Genomic DNA, 9,689 nt, shown 5'->3' on the forward strand with positions numbered 1-9,689 from the left:
AGAGATGAACTAAAACTAGCTAACCTTGCCCCTACCTGGCGCGCCAAATGTCGGGTGGTAAACCCAGCCGGGTGGCAGAATGCACCCGCCTAAGCCCTGAGGGAGAAAGAACTCAGGGGGTAGCTAGGATTAGTTCGATCTAGATGCAAGAACACGATAAACACAGAAGATTTAGAGTGGTTCGGGCCGCCGGAGCGTAATACCCTACATTCACTGTGTGTTGTATTGCCTATGCTCACCAGAGATTGCTCGAGAGTGGTTATAGCTGGTGAGCTGAGAGTGTGAAGGAGAGAGTGTGAGTCAACTTGTCCTGAGACTAGCGTGTGCTCCCCTTTCATAGTCAAAGGGAGGCACGTACATAGCCGTTGGGACCCCGACAGGTGGGCCCAACGTGGATGTATTTAAATAACATACCGCCTAGCGCTATTATGGTGCTACGCCTGGGGAAGATCTTATTCCGGGATTTTGCTTCCTCGTCCGCACGGATGTACTGACCGGCTCAGACCCTCCGACCGGCGTGGTCTTGCCCTGTCATGTTGGTGCGGCGCTTGCAGCTAGCTGGGTAGGCTGCGCCACACATGCTGCTCATGCCACGTAGCTTGCGGCGTAGGCAGCATGATAGAAAGACCCGTGCCGTCGCATCCATTTAATGCGGCAGACTAACATGCACCGCGCGGGCGGCGCCTGCGGCTGCACTGTGCACCTTGATAATACACGACCAATAGTGGAGTCTGGCAAAAGCTGCCCCGTGCTCTGCGGTGACAGAGCACGCCTCAGCCTCCCGTATTAAATGTGGTGGCTGGGCGAATCTTCCGGCGGAAGACTCGTACCTGCACCCGCGGACACGTTGCGGCTCCGGACCCCTCCTGGGTGAAATGCTGGTTCCCCGCGCCCCGGGGGGTCCGGATGGCATGGGGGGTCCGGGGACCCCCGGCTATCTGCGCCGGGCGCTGCCTTCTTTGGGACACGTGGCACCACCGGACCCTCCCCCGAGCAGAGAGCAGGTCCGGGGCAGCTGGACCGGCGAGGTGGACTCCGGACTGCAGGGGTCCGGCTGCTCTGCTCTTCAGCTCGTAATTTAGGATAACTACGCGAGTCCTTGCCCAGGCGCAGTAGGAGGGGGTACCCCGGTCCTGGGGTACCGACACATCTACACAGTGTGTGCATGCTTTGTATCCCTTGTTCGAATGTCCTGACAAGTTACTAAGAGCAGGCCAATCATTGATCGTTACGAACAGCAATGCTTGTAGGTCAAAATTTTCGTGTTTGTATTCATCCCACATCCGTACACCTTCATCGCCCTAGAGCAATAAGAGTTCTTCGACCAATGGTCTTAGGTACACATCAATATCATTTCCGGGCTGCTTTGGGCCCGGGATAAGCACAGGCATCATGATGAACTTCCGTTTCATGCAGAGCCATGTTGGAAGATTGTACATACAAAGAGTCACAGGCCAAGTGCTATGACCACTGCTCATCTCACCAAAAGGATTCATGCCATCTATACTCAAACCGAACCTTATGTTTCTCGCATCCAAATCAAATTCAGGGTATGTTCTATCTATTTTTCTCCACTGCGACCCATCAGCGGGGTGTCTCAACGTCGAGTCTTTCTTGCGTTCCTCTTTGTGCCATCGCATCAACTTATCATTATCTTTATTTCTAAACAAACGCTTCAAACATGGTATTATAGGCGAATACCACATGACCTTCGCAGGAACTCTCTTCCGGGGAGGCTCCCCCTCGACATTTCCAGGATCATCTTTTCTAATCTTGTAACGCAATGCACTGCATACGGGACATGCATCCAAATTCTCGTACTCACCTCGGTAGAGGATGCAGTCATTGGGGCATGCATGTATCGTTTGCACTTCCAATCCTAGAGGGCAAACAAGTTGTTTGGCTTCATACGTTGTGGTAGGCAATTTGTTGTCCTTAGGAAGCATTTTTTTAACAAGTTTGAGTAATTCACCAAATCTCTTGTCGGATACACCATTTGTCGCCTTCCATTGTAGCAACTCCAAGGTGGTGCCAAGTTTCTTCAATTCATTTTCACAATCTGGGTACAACAACTTACGGTGGTCCTCTAACATCTTCTGGAATTTCAACCTCTCCGTTTCACTCTCACAGTCTGCCTGCACATTGTGCAATGCCTGCCCCAGATCGTCGCTGGAATCATTTTCTGCTACATCTACTTCGGGCTCTTCAATGGGAATATCGTCATCGAATGCACTGAATCCAGCATTCCCGGGAAAGTGGTCGCCAAAATCTTCTTCTTCATTGTCTTCCATGGTAACCCCCTGTTCTCCGTGCTTCGTCCAACAAACATATTTCTCCATGAAACCATTTGAGAAAATATGGCTGTGTAGGATTCTTGAAGATGAGTAATCCTTGTTATTATTGCAATGAACACACGGGCAGCACATAAAACCATTCTGCTTGTTTGCCTCAGCCACAAACAAAAAATAATGCAGGCCTTCAATGAATTCGTTCGAACGTCTGTCAGCATTGTACATCCATTGCCGGTCCATCTGCATTTTAAAGAAATCAATTTGAATTCTTTACACGTATCGAATAAATAAAAGATATCAAACCTAAATTAAACTAAATGTAACATAACATGAATAATTTAAAGATCTGCAATATCCATCATACATCTTGATTAATTAAAAGGAGTACTTAATCTATTACAGAACTTAACAAAGGAGTACTCAACATGAAACTTAAAAATTCGGACAACACATAGATTTTCAACCGTCCTTGCGTGGAAATGCAGAATGCTCTAACGGATTTCTTGCTAGCGCAGAAGAAGATGGTGGAGCTGAAACCTCCGAGTTTGGTGGTGACGAACCGTAACGCCGCAATAAATCCTCAAGATCAAACGGAGGTTCCTCGCCCCTTGCCATACATTCTGTATATTCTTTTTCCAAATAACGGAGCGCTGCCCCATAAAAAGCACTAGGTTTCTTGGACCGACGACCTACTCGAGTTGTGCCCTTCTCTCCAGAAGGACAACGATCACCCCCACCGGCGCCACTCCCTCCAGCTGCTGAAGCCATATTTTACTGGAAAATACCTTTATTTTTCACAATATTATTTACTATTACAATTACAATGATCAAATTAATAACTCTTGCAAATAACAATGAAATCATATAAAAAGATGAAATCTGTATAACTCCTAATTATTTTAACACCCTTCAGTTCCAGGAGAATACTCTTTTCAATATCCAGAAATCCTCTAGAAGAAAAAAAATTTATTTCAGAAAATGTATATGTCGGTAACCTCGACCCTGTGGTGATGACACTGCCTTTCTGGGGGACACGATGTTGTACAAGTACGTCACAAATAGGCCAGTCGCAACACCAATATTTACGTTGGATGGTTTCAGTGTGAGCATGAACGAATACATCACTAGAGTGTCAAAATAATCCATTCATAATACAAAAAATTCTAATATACTCATTTCGTTAATTCATTCATAAATACAAAAATTAACTATCCACAATATGGTCATATATACAAGTAAATCACATGAAGTGTCTACACTCATTCTAAAAATTTCTACTATCCACATACTCATCTAAATCTAAAAGAAAATCACACCTACATATGCAATCTAAATGTCCAAGAAATGAGCTACACATTTTCTCTATTTCTAAAGCATCAAATGAGCTACACAAGCAATGGAAGAAGAGAAAAACAAGCTCCAAACCTTTAGAGCCGATGGATGGACAGGAGAATCAAAGATCTTCACAAATGTGGTGAAGAAATCAAAGAACAACAAGAACAAGTGAGCTGAATGGCTCGGGCGGGGGAGAGGGAAGTTGGAGGCACACACGAGCACAAACGCACACACGCACCCATACACCCGCACACGCACACACGAGCCCCGCAACCCCTCTGGGGATTAAATCCCCGGTGTGACACCCAGGATCGCCCTGACAGGATTCGAACCTGGGCGGGTGGCCGGGCCACTGCCAGCGCCCACCAACCGAGCTAAAGCTCGTTCACGCTCATGTATATTATGGTTATTGTAAGACCCGTCCAATTTGCACTCGATTTAGGTGAAATTATTGGTCAATTCATTAAGATGAGAGCTAGCACGTGTCCGTCTCTTGACATGCCACGTGCTAATCCACATCTAAATGCATTTGACCAACACAAATCGCCTAAAACAAAAGCAAATCCGGTAGTCTCGGTATGTGCTCAACAACACGCCCAAGATCAAGCACAATACCGTTTACAAAATATACATCAGCAAAGAACCATAAGAGCAATTTTAAACATAAAAGAGTACAACAATTAATTATTACAAATTCATCATAGGTGGGTTCAAAATTACAAGCCTTGGGCTCACGAATGACATAAAAGATATATAAAAATAAATTTTAGTGTTTCAATATGCTCTCACAAAAGGTATGCTACACAACGGATAAAATGATAAAAGCGTAACAAGCAATGGCATCTTGTTCAAGGCACCATTGCGGCCACATCGACCGAACACAACTTCCGGCTCACCTGCAACTTAGTTTAAAAAGTAAGATGAGTACAAAAGGTACTCACAAGTCTTACGCAAATTATATAGATAAGGATTATGCAAGGGGCTCAAGATAAGACTTTAGGTTAAGTTATTATTGCACAAGCATAAGCTCTCTAACCAACATCTAACTCTCTAGCAAAATTTATTTATTCTTGCCCAACCCACAACTCAAATTTTAATTGATTAGGATTAAACCAAGTAAATGACTCTAGAAGTGCCATGAAACATATACCACCATAACGATACTTTCTACGAAGAATTCATGGGACAAAGAACTTGCTCATAACCGAGAGCGCGACAATTTGAATTGATTTAAACCTTGCAAGGGTGTACTACTTTACCCACACGACACAAGAACCATGCGGCTCATCCAACTGATCACGTTGGATGAGGGGTACTCGCGACAACCGTTCCCAACCCCCTATTCCAACCAAATCATGGCGTTGCCAAAAAAAACGTGGCATTAGGGTCAAAAGTTAGTAGTGTAGGTCCACCGGGGACATTCCTAGGCCTCTCAAGAATAGCACCCTTGGCCACGTATCTAGGACCGCGCATCAAGGGCCACGACAAAGAAAGTAATTGGCTCATCATTTCTATTATTTCGGATATGTGGTAGCACGATAAGTTGCTCAAAATCAATATCATTCACGGACGGTCCTTAATCGATTCAAGCGGACTATGCCTCCGAGACTCCTTTCTCTAGGCCCTAACATTCCGCTCAAATCACGAAATCAACCTTTCAACATAACCAACCTTTCCAACATATCTTAAACCGAACATGTGCGATCAAGAATAACCAAGTGGTTGTAGTGTGTTCCTAATCCAAGAATTTGTTACAAGTTGTAGATCAACTCTAAGCATAGCTAAGCATATAGTCAAATTAATTAGGTAATAATACTATTGTGCAACAAGGATATGGATAAACAAATCAAGGAATGACAATGCATAAAAATAGGTGCAAGAATACAATAGATAACATACTATATATATAACCCAATAATATCCAAATGAAATAACTAAATTGCATCAATTTAAATGGGTGCAAGGGATCATGCTTAGCTACTTGCCTTGGTTTTCCTCAGGTTCAACCACTGCTCAACACCGGGCTCGAGGTCGACAACTTCGGTGGGCTCAACGGGTTCGCTCTCCGATGTTTCGGTCACTACAATGCATGAATGATTTGATGCATTAACATGATGCCATGAATTATGCAAGCGTGACATGACATGAAGAATGAATGATACAACATGCGATGATGCACAAACATAAACACTTACGATAACAAACGAGCACTATTACATAAGCAAACAAGAATGCTAGAGTATGAATTAACAAACAAAATCTAAACAGCAAGAATAAATTATGAAATAAACTGAGCATTCAGAGGACATTAAAAAGAGCTCATAAAAATTGTATTTGCATAAAAAACATTTTTCTGGAATTAACCATAAATATATCAATTTTCAGTTACCGAAAACAAGATAAATCAAAAAGTACATGCAAACTTAACTGAACAAATCTAAGACAATTACCACAAATACTAGGCATGAATACAAATCTAACAAAACTGGTTTCAGCATTTTATCACTCTCCAGAAAAAAGTTCTATACTAAACTATTTTCAGACAGAGCATAAGAAATCACACTAAAACCTTAAGAAACAGTAGGTAAACATTAAAAAAAGTGGTACTACTGGAAAGAGAATTTCACAAAGAATCTAAAAAAATTTAGTTTGATATTTTTAGAGCAGTACCCAATTAACTAAGCATTTATCTTCCTTTTGCAACATTAAATCATAAATAATAGTTTACAATATACTGGCATTAAAACAAGTGGTACTACTGGAAAGAGCATTTCATAAGGAATTTAAAAAAAATTATTTTGGCATTTTTAGAGCAGTACACAAAATACTAAGTATTAAACTCACTTTTGCAATATTAAAATATAAATAAATCTACATCTAGAAAACATACAAAACAACATTTTTCCAGAGTAGATCTAAGCATTACGAACCCAACAAAATAAGTTTCACATTTTTTAGAGCTACCCACAAATTTACACACATTTACAAGTTTTCAGCATATCAAAAAACTCTACAAACAGCTAGATCTACACAACCTGGGCGCACCCAAGCTGCTGACCAGCGGGCCCAGGGGTGGGGCGGACCCAGGCCGGGTAAAGGCAGGCCCCTGGCCGCGACCTGCGCACAGAGCAAGGGGAGGCCCCGCGAGGCGGGGGATCTATACATCGCGCGCGCTGCTGCGCGCAATGATGTCGCAGAAGCGCTTCCGGCACCACGCATTCGATCCTGGGCCCATTTAGCAGATAGCCGGAGTATTAATCTAGCAATTTGGTTTTTCCTACTAACCTACCTTTGGGTGGGCCAAGTCTGGTCAATATAGCCAGAACTTTTGAAGATTCATGAAACATTTTAAATTGTTCCAAACATATGAGAAGGTTCCAAAAATTCTTTTCTTGTTCTACAATGTACCTAGAACTTTAGAAAAAGGTTCCTAGAACATTTTAAATTGTTTCAAACTTCGCAAATGGTTCAATCATTCCAAACAGAAGAAAATGTTCCGAAACAATTCTGAAATGTTTTCATCTTGGTGAACATTTGGAAAAGTTCGGAACAACTCTGGAATGCAAGAACGGAACAATCTTAATAGTTTGAAGCAAATTAGAATGGGGGAGAATAATTAAAAAAAACTTGTTGAAACAATCTGGAAAGGCATTCACCGGCCCACAAAAACCCCAGCCCACGAAACAACAAGTATGAGCTGGCCCAGGAAGAAACCACGCACGCGCCGTGTGATTGAAAATCGTTTTTGCGATAGCTCTGCGCGGGTTCGCGCGCGTTAAGAATAGACGTCCCCCCGCGAGGCGCGCGCGCCCGGCCATGGGGGGCGCGGCACAGCCTGTTAGGAACCTCGCCGGCGGCGAGGAGTGGCGGGAAGGAGCAGGAGCGCGCGCACGGCGCGTTCCAGGGACCGGCGAGGCTCACCCCAGCGATGGAAAGGCGAGACGGAGCGGCGGCGGCGGTGCTCCATGGGGGTGACGGCGGCCATGGGCAGAGCTCCGCCGGGAGGGCCTGCACGACGAGGGAGGAGGGGATTTGAGGACCGGAATCGGTCGAGGACGATGTGGGAATGCTCCCCACGCGAGGAATCGAGGAGGGGCTCACTGGATATGATGAATCGAGGCCGGCAACGGAGCTCCAGGAGGCCGCAATAGAGGCGGCAGCTACAGTGGTGGACAGGGAAAAGGGGCTAGGGTTTGAGGGAGCGGGGCGGTCGAGCTTTAAAGGCGAGGAGAGGAGGCGAGAGGGCGGCACGGCGGCTTGCTGTAGCCACGCTGGACCAGCCAGCGGTGGCCGGCGTGGCGCGCCGCCCCTGCAGCCCAATCCCTGGGCGAGCAGAGCAGGGAGAAAGAGAAGGTGGAGGCTGATGCGTGGGCCCGGGCGAAAGGGAAACTGTGAGGCAACGGCTTAAGTTTGAAAATCGAAACAAAGGCGTTCTCGGGCTTAAAAATTTATGAAATTTTTACTGGAGGAATATAAAATCACCAAGAACATAATGCAACAAGAATCACTCAAAGATCTTTCACAGATTGGTCACAGAAAAAAGAACAAAACAGCTGTTTTTTAGTCTTTCAAGAATTTTGTGGCTCCGTTTAAAGGTTATAAAATACTGCAAAAATATTTTAAATCAATATTTGAAATCTAGTATTTAAATAAAAATTTTGGAGGCATAGTTGCATAACAAAATTTGAACTTCCATCACAAGCATACATTCAAATAAGACACAAAAATTAATCAAACATATGCAAACATGTGCACACGATGCTTCATCATGCATTAATGATGCTCATGATGATATTACTTAAGTTTTAATTATGTTTAAAATTTTTGGGTCGTGACAGTTATGTCTTACGTGGGATAGTATATATATGAAGAACAGATCATAATCAGCATGTATATTCTGTTGCTGAGGAAACAAATTCGCGCATTATTGGCGCGGCGGCCGGCGTCTGATCGATCGCAATCACAGCGTCCCTTTAAATAGACCATGCATGGCAAAATATAGTGTTCAAAACCCCGTCATATAGGGTTCCAAATACAAAGGCCATATGAAAGAATTACAAATGTTCATGTTTAGACGTCCTGTTTGTCACGTTTCGCCGCCAGAGCCCTATTTCGTGAGTTATCTTTGATGGTTCGTAATGTCATCGTGCACCGGAAGATGTGTGGGATATGTGCCGCTGCCAGTGGAGAAAGTATAATTATCTACAACTAGCATTTTTATTTTGTTATTCTCTGTGTTGATACTGAACTGAAGTGTCGCTTTTTTCTTTTAAGGAACTGAAGTCGCTTCAGTGGATTCGGAACATGTACTGTCTGGCACTCTTTGGAAATCAAACCTAATAATTAATTAATGCATGGATTTGAGCGTTATCATACAGCATAATCAGATAACAGAAAAAATGATGTACTAGTATAGTACTACCATCTCATGTTGGACAAAAAAACAAAATCAATCCCAAAACAATGCCTGCATATTTTCCGTCTTATTAGATTGACAGAGCAAGCAATTGCTCCTATGACAAAAGGGCACTAATAACTCTTTTAACTAATCTAGATATTTCTTCCATGGCCAGAGGTTCTAACTCTAACCTATACCCAACACACTACTAATACTACGATGACGACGACCATGGACGATCTGCAATTACTCTTGATGGAAGAATTGATCAACCTCTTATCTGCTGCCATTGGCGATCCAGCTGCCAAGAATACCCAAAGAAAACATGGATGTTAGATACACGCACCAATTCACTGGCTCCCAAACTAACAACTGAATAGGTAATTAAAGCACACTAACCTTGTTCAGTGGCGACGCTGTGGTGGAGGTGGACTCGGATCGGCATCCATCGGGGGGATCGTAAACACGTTGTCACCTACGTTTAACACACAATTAATCGATGTCCTCATCGAGTATATATTTAATTTTGTTATCACAGGCATAATATTAGATCGTACGAATCTACTATGCACTACTACAAAATAGACCTTTGTTCCAGGCCATTTGTCCCGGTAGCTTTTGGGCCCGGGACAATAGGTGGCTTTTGTCCCGGGTCCAACGGCTAG

The 9,689-nt window shown here is 43.7% G+C and overlaps 1 long non-coding RNA gene across 1 annotated transcript; it reads right to left on the reverse strand.

Annotated features, from left to right (window-relative positions):
* Window positions 1-4,267: 4,267 nt before the first annotated feature.
* Window positions 4,268-7,913, reverse strand: LOC120695978. Its single transcript, XR_005683968.1, has 3 exons — window positions 7,728-7,913; window positions 7,548-7,634; window positions 4,268-5,706 (listed from the first exon to the last, which is right to left on the reverse strand). It is a non-coding gene; the product is annotated as an uncharacterized LOC120695978 (long non-coding RNA).
* Between the last annotated feature and the right edge of the window lie 1,776 nt (window positions 7,914-9,689).

The sequence above is a fragment of the Panicum virgatum genome, chromosome 2K (genome assembly GCF_016808335.1).
Source record: "Panicum virgatum strain AP13 chromosome 2K, P.virgatum_v5, whole genome shotgun sequence".
Classification (NCBI taxonomy): domain Eukaryota; kingdom Viridiplantae; phylum Streptophyta; class Magnoliopsida; order Poales; family Poaceae; genus Panicum; species Panicum virgatum.